Source organism: Choloepus didactylus, chromosome 12 (genome assembly GCF_015220235.1).
Source record: "Choloepus didactylus isolate mChoDid1 chromosome 12, mChoDid1.pri, whole genome shotgun sequence".
NCBI classification, from domain to species: Eukaryota; Metazoa; Chordata; class Mammalia; order Pilosa; family Megalonychidae; genus Choloepus; species Choloepus didactylus.
This window is the reverse complement of record NC_051318.1, coordinates 28,975,725-28,992,454: the sequence shown is the minus strand read 5'-3', so window position 1 is coordinate 28,992,454 and position 16,730 is coordinate 28,975,725.

Sequence of the window (16,730 nt, the reverse complement as noted above, 5' to 3'; positions counted from 1 at the left end):
GGACTTTGGCTCCTGACTCATAATTTTTCCACCCTGAATCTAACCATTGTCTTGTGACTTTAAGACCCAAGATGATATCCAATCCAATTCCTAGCTTCTGAGTTCTTGACCACCTTGACTTCAACAAACTTTTTTTTCTTTACTTCAGCCACCCACTTCCATAACCACATCTTTTGCTGTATTGTCCCTCAAATTATTACACATTTCGAAACTTCAGTTCCAACCTAGATATGTAACTTGCACTGCCTATTTTTCTACCTACCTCAGTTCCTGCCACCCATTACTCCAGCTCTTTGACCAGAATCAGTGATCCGTTGCTTTAGTTCTTCTGTCTCCTTTCTTTCCTGTATAAACCTCAAGGAGAAATGCTTTGGCCATTCTTCTGGGAGTCCCTTAATTCTATTGCCTCCTTATTCTTCCATTGCACTTGGATTGAAAATTCCCAACTTCAGATCAGTGGTGTTAAATGCCTCCTTTATACTACCTGAAACTCACGGTCTCCAACTTACAGTTAGCTACTCAAAATCCTTTGGTCATTCTCTTGTAGGACATTGCATCTAGTCCCCTCACTACCCAAGTTTTTCTTCTCTGGAGAAGTTCCAGTTTATTAAAGTCCAAGTAAGAATTTAGTGCTTCCAGGAGAGACTCTTTCCCTGCCCTATTTACCTAAATCTTATTTTCTTTTTTTAATGTAGGCATTGCCTGTTTTTTTTTTTTTTTTTTTTTTTTTTTATAGCCAGACAAATTGAAGACTCCATCACTTCAGTTTACAGTCATGAAAATTTTCTTCTTTTGCCTGTGTGTAGTTGTGAAGCTGTTTTTCTTTTCTTTTCCTGTTTTTTACACTCTTTCATTTTTGATCCAACTAGAGAGTTTTACAAGTCCAGGCATCTGAAGTACACTGAGGCATCTATGGTTTTTAGTCTGCCTTCAGCATTCCATTCCTCCCTTTTCTTGCCAACAAAACCCTCCTTGTGCATCAATATTTCATGTGATTTATTTGGGAGTTTGATTTCTCTCTTACTCTTTTGGACATTAACTTCAGGAATAGTCTCAATCTGAATGCTTGGCCAATCAAAGGATTTTCTCACTCTGACCTGGGAACCAAATTGGGGCAATCTACGCCTTTCACAAGATTTCTGCTGGAAACAGCAAGAAAACACACTTATTCTCTGGTACCGTGGCCAGTGCTAGCCTAGGGCAGTCAGTGGCTGACACTGAGTCTAAGGCTGGCTGAGCCTACAGAAACAAAAGCAAATCTGAAAGATGGAGAGAAACTTGGAATCCCAATCATATATTTCAAGTCCCATGGGCCATCTCCCCACCTTCGGACCCTCCAAACTACAAAAGCCAATAAATTCCCTTTCTTAAGTTTTTTTTCAGATTGAGTTTCTATGACTTGCTATGGAAAGAAACCAGACTAAACACCTTCTAAAATTACTTGTTTTTTATTCTATCATCCAATGTATGTTTCAGGAGATCCTAATTTCTTTTCATTAAAAAAAAAAGATCAGCAAGACAAATATGCTCATCAGATGAGGACAGAAAAGGGCTCTTCAGCTTCCTGATGTGGCCATCATTTTAATTTGAGATCAATTGATCATTCCACATATTTTAAGAAGAGTCCTTCCACTGATGGCAAATTCCTCCCTCCATGTTGCTCACAGTATTACCATAATATATCTTTTCAAAACTGTTGCTAGAAAGTGCTTACATGGTGTTTATCCCATTCCATAGATGAGTCCTTCTAGTAATAGTATGAAGAAAATTATCTAACCAATGCACAAATTATTGTTTTAAGTGCTTATGGATAATTATTTTAATAACTCATTTTGAGAGTTGACATTCAGTTCACCTGTCTATACTTTACAGAGTTCATCTTTTCTAACTTCTTCCCAGCGTCCACAGATCTGCAAAGATTACAACGGTTTGTAATCAGAGATTGCAGCTGCGATTAATTTAGTTGGAATGATATATTTCGTTTAGAGTATGGATCATGTCTGAATGCTACCTTATAATGCCTTCATCTACTTGAGGTATCAATTTTCTCTCCTGCATATTTGTACTATTTTTCAATGCAAAACTAGTCTCCTTGAGAGAGTCAAAACAGGGTTTGAGATGTTTGTCATTCTCATAACTCATATATATTCCAGTTCTAAGACCTGGGCATTTATTTTCTACTTTTCCAAATATAATCAATAAACTTTTATCACATAATTTCCGATTTACAGTTTGCAACTTTCTTTCATTTATTCATATTTTAATTAGTTAGTTATTTTATATATTAGGGTTTCCTAAAGTATAAGGCTCTAGTTCTGCAAGAGGTGATCAAGATACAACGGAATAAGAGTTTCCAGGGACACATTTGTTAGGGAAAGTGTGGGTTATATAAAGTTAAATAGGTTTCTTTATGGCAGGATCTCCTGAGTATTAATATGCTAGTATGACTCACTAAGAAGGGGATTGTTGAACTATAAAGCCAGAACATGTAGCTCACACTCTGCTTTTAGCAATCCATGCACCCTCGAATCTGATGGACTCACCTTCTCAAAATCAGAACTGTGTGTAATTCCTAAAAGCCTCCAATCTGACCAACTAACTGATAAGTTATAAGGAGAGAGAAGTAAAAGGAGAGTTTTGGGTTAACTTTTTGTTGTCCAAATAGACTTCCTGCTTGCCCCAGCTCCTGCCTGGTAGAACAAGAGATTATGTAGCAGGTGATCTAAAGCTACAGCATACAACCCATTTTCAAGATTTGGGGTTCAGTTTTAGGTATCAACCTCTGATGCGCCCATCACAGCTCTTGTCATGGCTCAAATAAACTTAAGCATTTGAAGCACCACATTGTTAATCTTTTTCTGCCTCTCTGTATTGGATGACTGTAGTTGCATGGGGTTAAAAGGAATAGTTAAAGCAGTACAGAAGCAAGAACAAGAAACACCTGGGCCTTCTGTATCTGTCAGAAGAGAGAGGTACCAAATTTGGGGAGACTTCCAATAGAATATACAATGCATATGCCATCAGCTACAGCTCAGTCACATCCAACAGCAAGGGAAGTGGGGAAAAGAAATAGATATGGTATAAACTGCTGAAATCCTTACTTTCTTTACAAGTATTTTGAAAGCATTTCAGGCATGATTTCTTTAAGATACTGACATCAGTTGAACACAGCATTCTAGCATTGTTTAAAAACTTTGTTCTTTAAATGTATCTAAAGACTGCATTTGTTTTATTTTAGCAACCATATCATACTTTTGACTCAAATTGAATTTAAGTGAAATGTTGTTGAAAACCTAAGTTTACTATATGAATTTAATTCATGTTTCACTTAAAACTTTCCTTTATGTTACATTAGTTTTTCCCCAATTTTATAAACTATACAAATTATAGTGTCTCTCATTTAGCACACAAATCACCTCTTTATATGCTTAAAATGCATATACAGCCAGTTCACATTTCAAGAATTTTTTACAATGTTATAGCAAGTATGATAATTTGAATGAGGCAGAAAAAATATAACCTCTAGTTATGGGATTAAAATAATGTTATCTTTATTGCAATTGCAAACTTTTAATACCATATGTGTGCTCAAAGACATTTCGTGATAAATTCCAAATGAAATTGCTGAGCAACTCTGCAGGTTCCAGTGGAGAATGCGTTTGACAAATGTTAAAAGTCAGAAAGCATCAGGAACTGAAATTTACCTTTGATGCTGCTCTCCAGGGAGCTGACAGTAAGGTAAAAGGCAAAGCGTGTGGTTGCCAGGTCAGGAGGCTGTACATCTCAGTGCCATTTTTGGACACTAATGCTGTTTTTTTTTCCAGTTAGTTTTGCTTCAATAGAACAATGAGAAATGCCTCCCGATTAAATTAAATGTATTTATAAGTTGAACCCACATACAAATTCTTCAAGAAACTTAATTTTATTTCTTTAATTAAATGTTTAAGGGGGCAATTTAATACTTCACAAAATGGAATGTGGAAAAAAATTATACAAATAATAGTTCATTATTTATCTGTTGTTGATCCAAACTTCCTTGTGGATCCCTAATGGGTGGTGAAGGAAAAACATTTAAAATTGCCAAAGTGTTCAGATTTTCTATTTTAAATTAATTTCTTCTTAGTTAACTCAGTCTCTCACAGCTAAATGATCAGATCTTTTTAAAAAATGTACTATTATTTTTTTTAAGTGAATCTACATAAACTTCTTCCCAATATAGCATTTGGGCAGAGAGAACAACTATGTGTCCTTATGGCAATGAAATGAGCTTTGGGTCCAGGCTCTAGTTCTTGATGTCGTTCTCTGTGTCCTTAAATATTCGTTGCCATGCTTTGTCATTCATAACCCTGTTGTCATCAGCTGATGGAATCCACTTCTGGTGAACTTGTTCCTCTTGGCATTGGCCATGACCAGTGTTTTCAGTCTCACCTTGCTCTTGCCTGTTTTTACCGTCTGTGGGTCTCAACTGAAACTTCCAGCTGGCCTGTGGCTTGGGTATTCCACTGTTTGGCTTCTAGGGAGAAATCTCACCCCTCTGGATGGAAACCCCTTAACAGGCCTTCTGGCTCTTGAGTCAGTTACTTTCCATGGCCTTCACTGGGAATGCTCAATAACTTATAGATCCCAATAGGGTGCTCTCTTCTTTCCTCTCATCCTGGTGCAGAGATATCATGTAAGACAGTCTCCTTCAGTATCCAAAATGGAATATAGGACAACAGACCTGCTTTCAGCATCAGTCTCAATATATCTGGGGTGTTTCTCCCTCATTCCCTCGAGGTTTAACCATGTGAGGACACGGCATTTGACTTCTTGCCTTTCTTACTCGATTTCCCCTCTGTTTCATAAGAGCTCCTCTTTCCTCTTCCTGTCTGGCAGGAATGCCCTCTGCATCATGCACACCTTCTTCCTTACCCTACATACTTTCCTAGTTTTGGATAGTGCCTTCTCTTTTCTCTCCTGGGGCACTAAACTTCAGAGCTTAGTCTCAATGGTGGACAAGGTATAGAGAATTTAACTGATAAAGGAAACATATTATTTTCATATTATCAACATAAAATCTTGGTTACACTGTGGTGTGTTTTAGTGACTTCTGTCTTACGTTTAGCACATGGGAGTGCAAGCAAGTGCGTTGACCCATTCTTTCAATTCATCATTCACTAATGTGTCTCTACTATTCGGTTCATAAGATGACATTTCCTTAACACACTCCTTCCTAATATCGTGTCACTTCTCTTACCTTATTATTCGCTTTTTTAGACAAGTTTTTTCCTATTTTGGCCCTACATGATTGTGAGACACAGAAAAAGAGCATGGGCTCTGGAATCAGATTTCATTCATGGTTTCAAATTCTTACTAATTGTGGGAAGTAAAGCAAGTTATTTAATGTCTTTTTGTCTCTCTCTCTCTTTTTTTTTTTTTTTTTGGTCTGTAATCATATGTGCAATAATTGTTATTGTGATGATTAAGTGAGGATGATTAAATAATGCTCAGAATAGGGTTTGACATGTAGTTCTCACCACATTTTAACTTTCATTAGATGGAATCAAAGAATCTCAAATGTGGAAGGATGCTATGTGCAACCTTGATCCTTCAGTGTTTGAAATCTCCTATAACATCCCTGTTAAAGATTTATACCACTTCTCCTTGAATGCCTCTAGTGAAGTGGGACTCAATACCTTCGAGGGTAATTCATTCTATCCTTGGAGAGCTCTGGATATTGTAAGGTTCTCCTTTATCTTAAATAAATATCCATCTCCTTGAAATACCTATCCATTGTTCCAAGAAATATTTCTTGGAGCCATTTAGAATGTCTACTTCCTCTTCTAAGAGAGAACCTTTTAATATTTGAAGATGGACATGATGCATGTTTCTGCTTCAAATGATATTCTCTTATGAGCTAAATAACCACACATCTCTAACTGGTTTTCTTAAGATATGGTTTAAGTCCTCAACCATTTGGCCATGTAAAGTTACATAGCTGTTATTACTCCAGCAAGAGCCCATTTTCTGAGAACAAAATGGATTAGGAATAACTATTTACATTGCTTAGAATCAGAGAATAGTAAAATTCATTTTTTAGCACTTTGGAAATCACAGTCCACATGAAAGAATGGTAGTTCTTTCTTTACCCGCGTCATGCAGGAATGAGATGTTCTACATTTGAGAATTTTCCAAATAATTGAATATTAATTCTTTAATTGCAACAGTTTTTGGTAACTATTCATGCAGTTTTCAAGTGTGATTTAAATATTTCTCTAATTCTTAAATCTTATTGTAGGGGCTGTCAGTGCCTACAAAGTCAGAGAATACATAGTCCTTGCCACTGCTTGCAGGTAAAAAAAAATCTGAAAATCAGAGGAGACACATGCATACAAATCGTTGTAGAGCTTGGCAATGATGAACTATGTCACTCAGAATAACTCAGGGGATGTGCTATAAGTTTATAGGAGGGGAAATAATTTCACCCAAGAATGAGTTGGGAGGACTTCATGTCAAGGGAGAAGAGAAAATAGTTCTTCAAAATCACTAGAGTCTCAATAGGTGGAAATGTGAAGTATAACATTGCAGAGGAAACTGCATAGAAGTGGTAGATGGTGGGTTGGGTTCAAGAAATGAGGGAGTGTCAAGTTCAAGTCAGGAAGCCATGGAATAGAATGTTTCTATTCATTAATAAAAATTTAAAGTGCATGTGCTATGATCCCAAGTCTTCTACTGGGGATGCAATGTTGAACAAAGCAACATGGTTTCTGGCCTGGTGGTGTTTGCAGACCAATGTGACAGAGAGATAGAAAGTAAATAATTATGCAAATAAATGAAATGATTATAATTCTGACAGGGCAATGAAGGAAAAATATAAAATGTTGTGAGAATGTATAATAGTAAGTGCTGTGGGATCAGGGAAGGCTTCCTGAGGTTAACAGTTAAGCCTGGAACTAGTAGGAGTTAATTGGGTCGTATAGGAAGTTGGAAAGTAATAAACTCTCTAAACACTGGGAGTTGCAGGATAAAGACCCCCAAGGCAAGATGGAGCATGTCTTACTGGAGGAACTTGGAGTGGCTGGAGTTCAGAGAGAAGAGAAGAGAAGAGAAACAGGAGATAAGATAAGGGTCAGATTTTGGATGTTAATCCTGACACGTGACAGTCTTTAAGCAGAGACTGACGTGATCAGATTTGCATTTTAAGAGGATGTTGTTTTGGGAATGAATTGGAGGGACATGATGGATTTGCCATCTGACCAGGTGATCTCACCTCAGGAGCCAGTGTTACAACACAACAGAGCCTAACACTGAACCCTAAGAAACTTTAACATTTGAATGTCAGGGAGTGATGGAGGGGCTGATTAAGCAGAGTCTGAAAGACAGGGGACCACGGGGGGGGGGGGGGCATAAACTTCTATCAACAAGGTCAAGGCATAATTTTGGCATTTCTGTCCATTTTAAATACAACTTTCCTAACAAAGACTTTCTCTATCCATACAGCTGTCACCTCTTCATCTTTCACTCCCATAATATTTAATTTTACTTTTCCTTCCTAAGTCCCTTATCATTTCTCCATGAAATATTTTGTTTCACAAACATGTCATTTCTATGGACTACCCACTACTAATGTCAGATCTTATTCATCTTTGTGTCACCCAAAGTACCAAACAGAGGAATTTGCACATGAGTACTCTGTTTTTATTGAATTAAAAAATGATCCAATTTGTGTAACAGAAAGGTACATTCATTGTTACATACAAGAAGGACTGGTGAGGAGAAAGTTCACACAGCAGGTACAGAAGTATCACAGTTGCCTTTCTGAGAAGCAAAAGTTAATGGCCATAAAAATAAAAGGAATTGACCGAATTCGGTGATCTCATCCAATCAGATTGTTTAAATACCTTTTATACATTGGCAACTCCCATATTTACATGTCTAGCCTTTGCCTTGCTCACATGTGCAGCTACTGATTTGGCATCTCCGCATGACCTCCCATCAGCAATTCTGCTCTTCCTCTAGTCTTCCCCATATCCTTTAATTGCCATATCTAGCCATGAATTGCTTAGTAATACTCACTGATTCATGTCTTCCATCTTCTCTCCGTCTCACCACCCTATGTCCAGTCCAGAAGCATGCCTGACTCTATATTCAAACTCTGTTGCCAATTTGGTATCTCTCACTCTATTCCACTCCAGCTACCCTAGTGGACTCATCTTTCTTGTGGAATAATGCAGCAGCCTGCTGACAGACTTCACTGCTTTTTCTCTTGACTTTCTACACTCCTCTCTCCACCCAGAGAACAGAGAGGTGTTTTAAAAATGTAAATCAGAATATATTATTCCACTGCATAAAACTCTCCAGTGCTTGCCATTGCACAGAGATAAATATCAAAATCCTTACTTGACCCCTGCCTACCTTTCTGAATACTCTCTCCCTCTTTCCAACTTTGCACCCTTCAGCCAGCCTTTCTTCACCAGGTGCTGTGAGCAAATGAAGAAATAGTGCCTTGATGCATGTATTGTATATCTTGACCCTTATTTTTTATGCTTCTAGAATGGTACCAAATTTGAGAAAATAGTCACTCAAATAATTTCCTGTAGGGCTTATTCTCCCGGGAATCCTAGTCAAGGAAGACTGTTAGACACATAGACCTATAGACATTCTTTTTGCTGCATGAATGTATTAAATTAATCCCAGCCTCTGTGCCTTTGTACTTATTCTTCTCTCTGCCAGAATTATGCTTTACCCAGAACTTTAATGATCTGGCTCCTTGCCATCTTTCAGGATTCAGCTCAAAGGTTTAAAATGTTCAAGTTTCAAGTTCCAAAGAGGCCTTCCAGAACCATTCTTTCTAATATGTCTCCTCTTCCCTCTCTATCTCATTACCTTATGTTATTTTTTCCTTATCATCTCTTACACCATGAACATACTTACTTTTGGTTTTCTTGCCTAGGAGATTTAAAGTATTATGTTACAAATTAGATGTGCAGAAGTGTGGCTTTGTACATTTTTCACAAACCTTAATTCTGCTTCTGTATTAGAAACCCCTTCCCCCAAAAAAGACTGATTCTAGGTAATACAGTTACTTCTAATTTAACGCCATCATTTCTGATTTTTGGGTAAATACTCAGCCTTTCCTGGTTACCTCCATTCTGCCATCTCTGTTCCTTCTTCTGAGATGGCACAGGGTCTTCAAGGAGTCCTGCAACTTGATGGTGTTAGTGCCAGGCCCTCCCATCACTATCTTTTGCTGAGGTGTTTTACCCCACTTAGTCTTTGAGCCTCATGTGTAGACATTGGCTTTAGTTACCTGTTGTTCCTGCTGTTGGCTATGGTCAGGAGAACCACAATTTTTAAAATCTTTGAGCCTAAAATTTCCCCCTTCCAGTTTACTTGAATTCTCTGCTTCTGCCCCTTTCCCCTCCTTTCTTTGGAAGTTCAGGAACTCTCTAATGCTTTTCTTACCACTGCATTGTTTGGTGATGGTCTGGGTAGTAGCGTATGGTCTTGAAGCCTATTGTATCAGTCAGAATAGGTTAGGTTAGGTTGTGGTAACAAGCAACTTCCAAACATCGGTGGCTTGAAAAAGCAACAATTTGTTTCTGCTCATGTAATGTGTCCGTCAAGAGTTGGTGGGGACTTTGAACCACATCACTCCAGGACCAACAGATGTAGACATCATCTCGTGCCATGAAACATGTCATTTCCACTCACATTTTGTTGGCCAAAGCAAATCACCTGGCCACACCTAACTTTTTGGATAAGGGGAATACGATCCAACCACTGGCCAAAAAAGAGGACAGGAAATATTGGTGAAGAGTAGTAATGATCTCACTGCCATCTTGTTTGACACCTCCCTTCATCATCATTACTCAATAGCAGTGGTTCTTAAACTTGAGCTCACATCAGAATCACCTGGAGGGCTTGTTGAAACACAGACTGCCAGGCCTCGCCACAGAGCTGACCGTTCAGTAGGTCTGGTGTGAGACTAAAAATCTGCATTTCACAGGTTAAGGTAATGATGCAGATTTTGGGACCATGCTTGGAGAACCATTATTCTAGAGCTCAGAAAATATATTGGTTATGAAACCTCTCTAAGAAGCTTGCAGCCTCCCGGATCTACACTCTAGGAAACAAAACATACATCCCTGCATTCACCTAAGGAAATCTGGGGTTTCTCTTGAAACCTCTTCTATCTCGGTGCTATCCCACCACAGGACAATCTCAGTGGTAAAGTGCTGATCCCTTTTCAATGTCCAAGCAATAGACCATAGTCAGATTGGAATCTTCTTCATTCCCTAAACTGACTTAAATGAAGCTTTCATTAAATAAATAATGATGATGAGTTTCTTTCATACAAGATTTACATGCAGAGGCTTGGTCCTCTTTGCTGGTGACATTGAAAGAGCTTTAACTAGATAGCAACTAATGTCTCTTTCAACCCTTTATATAGTTATCCTATAATTCTAATGTACATGCTTTACGTAAATTAGTGACTATACAACTATGCTATATTTGTATGAGAAAACACAATTTATTACTTTTAAGCCTGTATAATTCAAGTTAGGTCAATAAAGTATTCCATAAGGAACTTGCTTTATAAATATAAAAGTGATGTTTGAAAAAACTTTCATGTATTTTAAACATTAACCCCGTAATTCATTTGTAAAATGAAAAATGATTTTCCTGAGGTCAAAATTTGTCTCAGTTCTGGTCCAAGCTTTTACAAACACCATATAGTTAGAGTCCACATTAGTAATTTCAGCTATAATTACACCTCACATTGATGTATTTGATTTTGGGTATATAGGTACAATTTTCATGAGTGGAGCTATTTCATCAGAGTAAATTCACATCCAAATGACTCATCCTACCCATTTTTAAATAGATGCTATCAACTCTCCTCTAAGTTTGCATGAAATATATTTGTTTCCAGCTAGAAAAAGAGAGGCTTAAGGGCATGATGAGTGTGCAAGTTAGATTCGTTGTAGATTTTACGAAGAGAAATATCCTGCTCCATTACAGCATTTTCTTTCTGAGAATGTTAATCTACTTTTTACCATCAAGACATTATAATAGCCTTTGCTATTATTTTTTGCACATCTGACCCTACAGATGTAATATACATATTCATCATAGAAATTCACTGAGAGATACTGCTAATATATTAGTTCATATCCTGTTATTTTTCTTGTGCTCATAAGCATGTCTTTTTTGAAAAATAAAAACAAAATGGTAATGTACATACTGTTAGGTAACCTACTTTTAAACCAATATATCATGAACTTTCCCCCAACCCTTTAAATTTTCTTTTTGTAATACAGTATTGATGTCTGCACCAAATTCTATTTAAATAAACATTCTATCTTAACAAAAGAAAACAAAATGAACTAGGGTTTTCCTGTTAAAGACATTGAAGGGAAACAACTTTCTAGGCAATTCATGATTAATACTACATGACATGGTCTTATTAGCATTTTTAAATACTTTTACTATTGATGGTCTCTGAGATAGCCACCAAATTATTTTATAGTAGTGATTTCTACTTCTCAGTAGGTGTAAAATTTATATTTTGCAATAATGGCATTTGGAATCAAGTTCCTATGATTTGCAGAAAGTTTGAGATGAGTCCAAGTTCTATGTAACTTTTTCAACACTTGCTGGGATAGAAGAAATCTCGAGAGAATACCTACTTCAGTCTAATATGAACACTTTCACTCATGTATCTTAATTTGAAGCTTCAGTGTACATAAATCTTTACAGATTATGTCTTTTATTTTTTAATTATCTATGAAAGAGACCCCACAATTGCCTTTGCTAGAACTTGCCTGTGTCTAATAGCTCCTGGTGTCCATTTTCTTCTCCTATGTAACTAAATTCCTCCTGCTGTATGGAACCACATTTTTAGCTTGTTTTAAGGTAGAAGAAGAACATCTGGTCACTAATTCTTTCTTTTAAAACACACCTGCTAAAGTTTGGATGAGTATAACGTGCAAAACTGAATAGACAACTAGTTGGGCTTCTGTGCATTCCAGCTGAGATGACTGTCAACGTGCCAGACACATGACACCTTAGGTATCAGCATCATTTCCATTTAATATTTATCCTCACCCACTAGATGTATGGCACTCCAAACAAGGTGTTTACCGTGAAAGTGATCTTCAGATTCAGTGAAACCAGTGTCACTTCACGTGCTACTTAAGTCTTAATTGTAGTATATTGACACCTCTGAAAGTGATAAAATGAAAAGTCCTTAAGAAGCAGGTACTTCCCCTCTGTGTTTACTCAGCGAGTGAGGATGGATTGAGTGTTGACAACCCATGCTTTACGCTTCATTGGCTAATTCTGTGGTTATTTGAAAAGCTAATTATAGTTTCTATGTTTGTTCTTGTTTCTCCACCCGTATTTTTAAATGAAATGGATAGCTTAACTTTATCCTTTTCGAACTGCTTAAACTTATTGAAAAGTGTTTTTTTTTTTTTTTTTTTTTTTTTTTGGCATACTTGTCTGTCATGATTTGTACCTCCTAGAGTGGAATCCTCTCTTTAGGAAACCTGTCAGGGTTTTCCTAAAACTCTTGCAATACCATTAGCTACCACATTGAAACAAATGGACACAATAAACAGTTCCATTCTTGGCTTCTCACTATGGCTCTTCATTTCTCTTATCTGTTACTGAATCTAGCATGACTTTCATAAATTTCAAAAAAATAACTATTTCTTGTCCTAATTTTCAAATCAAGTGTCTTTTTCCACCTGTTATTTTGCCCTCCTCTCCTCATTTAAGCTGTTAATAAATTAACTACTAATAAGTGATGTTGTAGAGTCTCACTGTGTGCCAGGTAAATTTCTGTTTACATGGATAAATTCAGTTTATTTAATAAAAACAAGAACAAAACTCTGTGATGTGGAAAATAGTCTTACCGTGTTTGAACAGGGGAGGGAACTCTTTAATTAGAGTAAGTAACCTGTCCAAGGTTACACAATCATGCAGTTCATGCTGTGCTCATTGCCCTAAAATAGGGATATATTTGGAAAAAATTCTCCAAGGGAACTTAGAAGATTCAAGGCTCAGACGAAATGATCAGGAGAATGATTAAGGTAGAGAACAGGGTTCTCCATTCTCCCAACTGGAGAAAAAAGAATTTCCCTGGGCTTGGAAGAATAACCCAAGAGGAAAAGGATATAATAATAACAGCAGATGCAGAATGACTCCCAGATAGAGAGCTCCATAACCTGCTTCCTGGTAGAGTGCTGGGGAGATGGCAAAACCCAAGAAATGCTCTTAAGAGAAAACCCAAGATAGAGTCATGGAATCTGAGAGCAGAGATTATGTGTTCCTGCTTTCCCATGCACACCAGAGGAGGGAATAACCATGTGGCAGATCTGGGCAAATGGAAACAAAGAAATGGCTTCAGTGAATCCAGGGCCGTCACCTGGCCTGAAGGCAGGAGGCCAAGATTCTCCTGTGCCTTAAAGGTACAGGATAAAGCTATAAGACCTGATGGGGCCTTGGGACAGTTTCACACCCCCCGGGTGGATTGCTAGCCAACAATCAGATAGACTCATCAATGTCTCATCAGGTACCTGAGAGAGGTGACCTGTGATTCAGGTCCACAAACCCTTCCTGGGGCTTCTCTGCCCATACCTCAGCATCACATAAGCACGCAGAACTTAGGCACAGGTGTAGGGAAGAGGTGAAGAAACATAAAAAGGACTAGATCAAGGTTTTCCTGTTCTGGTGGAGTAATAGCTTAACATGAGAAATTAGGTGAGCTATTTAGAAATAAAGACGGCGTTTCTTGCACACCTGATACTATGGAGTCAGGTATCTGACATGAGTTTATCTGATGCATTTACTTAACATTTTACTACTGTTATAGAATTTTACTAGATAAACAGACATTTTGCTTTGTTCTCTTCTGCTCTTAGGAAACCATTTCAGGTAATTGATGGATGATCAGGAATATTAATGGTGAGATCAGTTCAGAGAATATCACGTACAAAGAGTTGATATGTAAGGCATAAAGTACAAAAGAAAATGAATCTATGCTGTCAGAAGTCAAGATAGTGGTTGCCTTGGGGGTGGGGCTTAGTGACTGGAAGGGGGATGAGTGGGGGGTGGGGGGCTGCTTCTGCAATACCAGTCACCCTCTGTTCCTTGGTTTGATGCTGGATACATGGGAATGTTCAGTTTGTGAAAATTCAGCAAGCTGTGCCCCTATGAACTGTGTACTCTCCTCTTGTATACAATACTTTGGTGAAAAGGTAAAAATATATACCACAAAGTGTATGCTTGGATGACATTGAGAAAAAAGCCCTTTTCTTGTGTTCAGTTGACAGAAGGAATTTCACTCATCTGTGGCCTCTTCCTTTCCTGTGCTTTGCAAGGTACTTTGGAAGAAACCACGTGGGAAACTAATATAAGAAAATGGTCAAAATAGAAGCCGTTCAGAGAAAGTGAATGTAACTGAGAGGGCTCACATCACAGCACAGAATGACCCTTTTAGGGAGTAAATAAAAGAAAACAATAGTTTGCAAATTTAAAGGAAATTTGATTTCTCTCTTCAAGAGCTTATCTGCTCACATGATCATCACTTTTAAGTCAGCTGTAATTAGAGCTAGTTCTTTGCCAGACCCTACGTTAATGAGGCTTTGCTCACTTCTATTAGCTGTCGGGTATTGTTTCCTAATAGGTGTCTCTGGTTTGTCATGGAAGCATCCGCAGATAAGAGAGACCAGGGTGGAAAGAAAAGCAAAGAAGTCAGAACAGCAGGAAGCCTCTTCAGGCACTGGAAACACTGGGTAACTTTTCTCAGAACTGTCACTAGTATTAACTTCTAACCCATTAAACTCCCTTACAGGATAGCTTTAGTCAATGAAGCAGGATATGGCCTTTTCTTGGCCTCTCCATCTCCAATTTGAGCAAAATGAATGAAAACAAAAAGTTCACAAGGATACTGGTTGGGGAGGCAGTGTTGGGAGCTAGTGTTAGAAAGAGCTTTTAACTTGTCTTAACATTACTGTCCTTTCCCATTTCAACTTTCATCTGCCCATTAACTCCTTATGTTTGCTCATCCATCCATCAAAAAAAAAAAAAAAAAATCAAATGATGTGTGCAAAGATCTTCTAGGTGTTGCTAAGTCTAGGCTGCCATCTCCTAAATTTGTTTATACATGATTAGCTACTCATCAGGATATATTTACTCATTTTATGAACAGTTAGTAGTTATTTGCGATTTTTTTTAAAGCACTAACCTCTGAAAATATGTTAGAAGATTTCAAATCTTTTCTGACTCTGACAAAATGAACTATCCTCAAATGTTACAGGGTTAGTTTTTATAAATGGTGAAGAGTGCTTAAGATAACTTTTCAATACTTATACAGAGGGAGATGTTGCTAATCATGAAATACCACCCACCAAGTGGCACACACCTTTTCTTTGGAATAATTCATGTTAATTGTTCTGTTTATGGAATAAGAACAAAAATATTTACTGAAGTATTCATAGTTTTGATTATAAAATAGAACAAGTTCATTTTTCATAGGAATATATATCTATTTGCTAAACTTAGATATGATAGGACCTTGCTCAGATCATAGCTAATTCAATCCTGTTAAGGTCCAAAATGGAAACGGATTCTTGAGAGTGAAATAGACCAAACTGATTAGACAGATTTGTATTAGATTAGACTAAAAGGACCAAAGTGGAGAAAAGTATTTGTAAATAACTAAGGCATTTAAATAGAACTCAATCCAGATCAAAAGATGTTATTCTTTTTTCCTTCCTCCCTCCCTCCCTTCTTTCCTTCCTTCCTTCCTTCCTCTTTCTTTCTCTGTTTTTCTTTCTTTTTTCTTTTTCTTTCTTTCTTTCTTTCTTTCTCTTTCTTTCTTTCTTTTTTATCACTCTTTTTCTCTTTCCTTCTTTCTTTCTCTCATTCAAATAATTTTTGATGAGGATATTGATATAAAAATAAAAAAATTAATTCCCTGCATCAAAATTTTTACAGTCTTTAGTGATATAAACGTAAGATTAAAGCAATTTAAATATACTTCAAGACAGAACAAGAAAATGTTGTAATCTGAAAGCATTAATTGCTGAGATGGAGATTTACATAAAATCTCCAGAAATCAGAGAAGATGCATTTACTCATGATCATTAAGTAGAGACAACATTTCCCTGTGTTTTCCAACTGTAGTCGTTTTCATCCCCTCTCTCAGTATTATCATCCATAAAATTAGACTACCAGATAATCTCTTTACCCCTTTTTTTCTGCTTTTATGACTACTATCCTGATTGTTTTTGGAAGAATGAGAACAATTTTCAGTACAACTAATTGAAAGCAGCACTATTTGGTCACATACCTTTTCAGTGCAGTATCATTTTTTAGGACCTATTTGTGCCAAACACTATACTATATGTTGGGATTAGAAGGACAAATATCCCAGTCATTTGGCTTATCAATGAAATACAGTGTCCTCTGCAGATATTTCTACATTACCACAGTGTCTTATAATTGCTGCATATATCTAGCTCAGCTGCTTATTTGTGATCTCCTTTAAAGCAGGTACGATGACATATTCTTCTGTGTATCCCTGTCCCTAGCATAGAACTTCATGAATATCTTTTGAATAAATGAGTGAATATAAGAATGTAACCTGGCTCCTGCATGGCAACATTCACAGTCTAATAAGGGGGACAAGTATGTATATGACTGTGATACAAGCCAAGCTAAGAAGACTAACACGTATA